At 50.3% G+C, this 4082-nt stretch overlaps 1 long non-coding RNA gene across 1 annotated transcript in view; it reads left to right on the forward strand.

Annotated features, from left to right (window-relative positions):
* The first annotated feature begins 1231 nt into the window (after window positions 1-1231).
* LOC103598270 overlaps window positions 1232-4082 on the forward strand; it is a 15303-nt gene continuing 12452 nt past the window's right edge. Inside the window, exon 1 of the long non-coding RNA XR_551190.1 lies at window positions 1232-1244. This is a non-coding gene — a long non-coding RNA (uncharacterized LOC103598270). The remainder of the gene's footprint in view (window positions 1245-4082) is intronic.

Below are 4082 nucleotides of genomic sequence, written 5' to 3' on the forward strand. Positions count from 1 at the left end.
GTCTGCGGTGGCATCCGCCCTGCTCTGCTGGGTTGAAGTTGGCCCGATACATGTCAGGGCTGCCCCTTAGATGACAAGCTCTCTGAGGGCAAAAACCATGCTTCCATGATCTCAATACATCCACAAAGACCTGAAAAATGGACCGCTGAATAAAACCTAAAAGTCATAGTTTTCTGGTGTATCCTGAGCTTGACACCACGAGCCGTGGAAGGGAGGAGGGGTACAGTGCATTATAAGTACATGGGCTTACCATGAGCTGTCCCAGTGAACATGCAGAGCCCAGGTGAACACACAAAACAGCCCATTTCTTCAGGCATGTGTAGCATCTTCCAGTTTCTTTAGAGTTTGCAGAGAGTTGGGTGTTGGGGTGGGCCATTCAGTCAGGGCTGTGTCCTCATGACTACTGTGCCTAAAAGGAAGCTAGCAGCCCTTTCCATCTGGACTTTCCCCTTCTCCTCTTTCCCAGGCCTTTTCATCCTAAGTACCCTTGCCCCAGACTTCTCTATCCTCCTCTGCGAGCTCTGCCAAGGCTCATCAAACATTCACTTATATCTAGCTCTGCCTTGGATGGGGGTGGGTTGGCACTGGATCTTGCAGGTGGAATATCTACAAGGTGCGTAGGTTTTCATCCAATCTTCTCCTTGCATGTTTGCTGTGTGTCTATGTGCTAAAAGAATCTGTCACTCCTGTTGCATTAGGTCATATTCTCAAATGAGCCCAGTCTTAGTGTATGCCATGTCCCAGGAGGGGGGGCTGCCAAAAAAGTCCATCACCTTGGGCTTCTGACTTTTGGCTATGACCTAGTCAGTTCCTACGTGGGAACCTGCTGCTGGTCCTCAGCAGAGACTGTGGTGCCTTTCAGAGTCATGTGTCCCTCATTCTCTACATGGATTTCCGTACCCACAGCTGGAGGAGATAGCAAGGACTCTGTAAGGTCACCAGTGTGTGATCTTGAAAGACCAGTGGGGGGAGGGTCAAAGGCAGTGGGTGGTCACGAGTATCACTTGCCTCATTAAAACATTTATCCAGGCTGCTTGCAAAGTATCTGACTGAGCAATTTGGTTTTAATCTCCTTTTTCTGTTTCTTCCTAACCCTCCAGGGAATGAACAAATAACAGAGGGAATGGCCTATGAAGGGAAATTACAGTGGCCAGGATTTCACTAAGGAATTCAGTCCCTGTTATTGTGTTTACAAACAACCCTATATTTGACCTGGGACTGGGGCTTAGGGGACGTGGCATCTGGTCCCACAGCACCTTTATTAGCTGGGCAACCTGGAATGAGTCTAAACCTCAAGGATCTTCCTTTTCTTGTCTGTCAAATTGGGCTAAAGCTCCCAGTTTACCCGTCATGGCTGCTTCAGGGTCAAATAAAACAAGATGTTGTGTATGAACACACCGAAAGTACTACTACCTTTATCCTCAGTTGAAATCACATCTCTTCCGACCTCCAGGTCCTGCCCCACCCCCTTGGGCAGAGTTAATATGCAGCAGGGTTGCTCTTGGCTTCTCCAGGAGAGGACGGGGGTGACAGGATCCCCTTGCTCCCAAGAGTGAGCTGCCACTGCCCTCTAGTGACAGTGTCCTGTCCAGTGACAGGCTCAGAGGTGCCTGTGTCCTCCGCTCCAGCTGATGGGGAGAACAGCTCATTTTCTTTGTAGGACTGTTTCTGACCAACACTTCCTTCTGCTTTGTTTAAAAATGCTTCATATCTCTGACATGGGTGGTAAGTGCTGCTCCTTTTCTTTAATATTTTAAGAACCAACAAGTATTTGGCAGGTGTCTATTATGGGTAAGGCAGTGTGTCAGGCATTGCGATGTCATTCCTCCCCCTGCCTCCTCTCCCTTAGGAGGGGAGATCTCAGACCAGTCATCCCAGGATGTCAGCCTTCTGGAAACTTCCCAGGATGATTACTGAGCCCCCTCCCCACCTGTGAAAAGAACTCATCGGGACCACAGGGACGGCCTGATAGTATTTTCTCCCCCCCACAGTGCCCAGCACAGAGCAGGCATTCTAGAAAGTACTACTGAGTGCATAGTTGACCTCTGTGAGTGCCTCCCCTGGATAGAACCTGAAATTCCCTCATATGCGTACACTTCCTTGAGAGTCGCTGTGGTAAAGAGGTTGAGTCAGACACCAGAGGCAGACTTGGGATTGGATTTTGGGTGCTCTGTTACTAGCAACGCGGTCCTAGGTAGGTTTTTGAACATTTCAGAGCCTCAGTTTCTCAGGGCACGGGGGAATACTTCCCTTATTCTGAGGGTCATAAGAACTAAATGACATAATGGATGTTTGGAAAATGAAAAACACTCAGGAAGAGGACCCTTTGGGGCATGAATCAATTTCAGACCCTACAGGGACCAGCGCAGCCAGTAAGCAGCTCCAGAGAGCCCGATGAGGAGAGCAAACAGGACCAGAGAAGGGCTGTGTGCTCAGAGGGCAAGATGGGTGCACATGTGTGCATGACTGTAAGCCAGAGGTCTGCACCCTACAGGGACCAGCGCAGCCAGTAAGCAGCTCCAGAGAGCCCGATGAGGAGAGCAAACAGGGCCAGAGAAGGGCTGTGTGCTCAGAGGGCAAGATGGGTGCACATGTGTGCATGACTGTAAGCCAGAGGCCTGCACAGAAGATTTCCGTGTGCACATGGTGAGGTCTTGGCTTAAGATCTTATGATGCAGACACACCAGGTACCCTCCCCTCTTGAGATAACTGTCTTTTCCAGGAAGAGGACTGATCCTGAGCTCCCGAGCACAATCATACTCCGGGAAGTCCAATGCATGCCCTAGTTAGGGGACTTAGTCAGGGTGAGGGCCAGTGAAAACCAAAACCTTTCCTTAATAATGGGTTTGGGAGAGTGGCGAATGGGACTCTTGAGCAGCTGGAATGCCTAGGACCTGGGAGCCAGACGGCCTTCCAGGGACACATCCACCCCCAGGTGGCCTGGGGAAAGCAGCAACAAGAAAACCCTTCATCCAGTTGTCCTTTCCCCTGACACCTCCCTTCAGGAACCCCTCTTGCCACCCACCCTCCTTCCCTCCTTCCCCCTTTCCAGGCTTTCAGGAGGAGGAAGCTTCCTGCAGCAGCATCACCACCTAAACCTTCCCCTCTGCCATTGTTCCTGAGATGGAGCATTTAAGTAACGTCACTGACGTGAAGGAGAAATCAGCAGAAATAATCTGCCCCTGAGAGAGAAAACAATCACTTGATTTAGACAGCAGATCTCTTGTGTAAGTTTCTTCAGTGCAATGGTCCACATTTGGCCTTCAGAGATGGATTGAAAGAACCTGTGGAGGAGGCAGTGTGGGCACGATGCCTCCAGGGCAAGGTCTGTGGGCCGAGAACAATGGCCTGGCTCCGTCTCTGCGCAGTGCACTGGACACGAGGTACAAGAGACACTTGGAATCCAAGGCTATTTTCTGTACTTTTCCTCCATGCTGCAGGCAAATCCGCAGCGTGGGGCCAGGGAGCAGGCTGGCACGGCCACTCCTTGTATGGATTGCTTTGCTCTCAGCTTTCAGCATTTCCACCTTCAGCCTCCCCCCAAAAGGTGGGAGGAAGCAGAGGCAATGGTCTGCCCAGGTTGCCAAAACCGTGGGGAAAGCAACCAGCCTAAAGGATTGCAGAGAGACACGAGATTATGTCCTCATGGAGGTGACCAGGCCAGAGTATTCGGTAGCAGGAGAAAATGAGTGATTGATCTTGGGATCTAGAGGACCCTAAACCAGGCTACTGAAATCAGTCCCATGTTTGGGTGCCAGGCCTGCAAGATGGGGTGTGGGAGAGAGAGAAAGAAGGAGAGACCTCTGTCTTCTTCTGGACTAGGGCATGAGAAAGCGGATTCCGGACAGGAGCAGAGGACGGCACCAAAGGCAGATTGTTCTGTTTACAGTCTTAGGTAGCTCTGCAAGTGCCAGCCTTGTATATGGGAATATTGAGAATGTTTTCATTCTCCAGGGAAGAGTGAAAAGATTTAAAGGGCTGGCCAGTTAGTTCAGTTGGTTGGAGTGTGTTGTTATAGCACCAAGGTCAATGGCTTGGATCCTGTTACTGACCAGGCACCAAAAAAAAAAAAAAAAAAAAAT

This window comes from Galeopterus variegatus, unplaced genomic scaffold, assembly GCF_000696425.1.
Source record: "Galeopterus variegatus unplaced genomic scaffold, G_variegatus-3.0.2 Scaffold2550, whole genome shotgun sequence".
Taxonomy (NCBI): domain Eukaryota; kingdom Metazoa; phylum Chordata; class Mammalia; order Dermoptera; family Cynocephalidae; genus Galeopterus; species Galeopterus variegatus.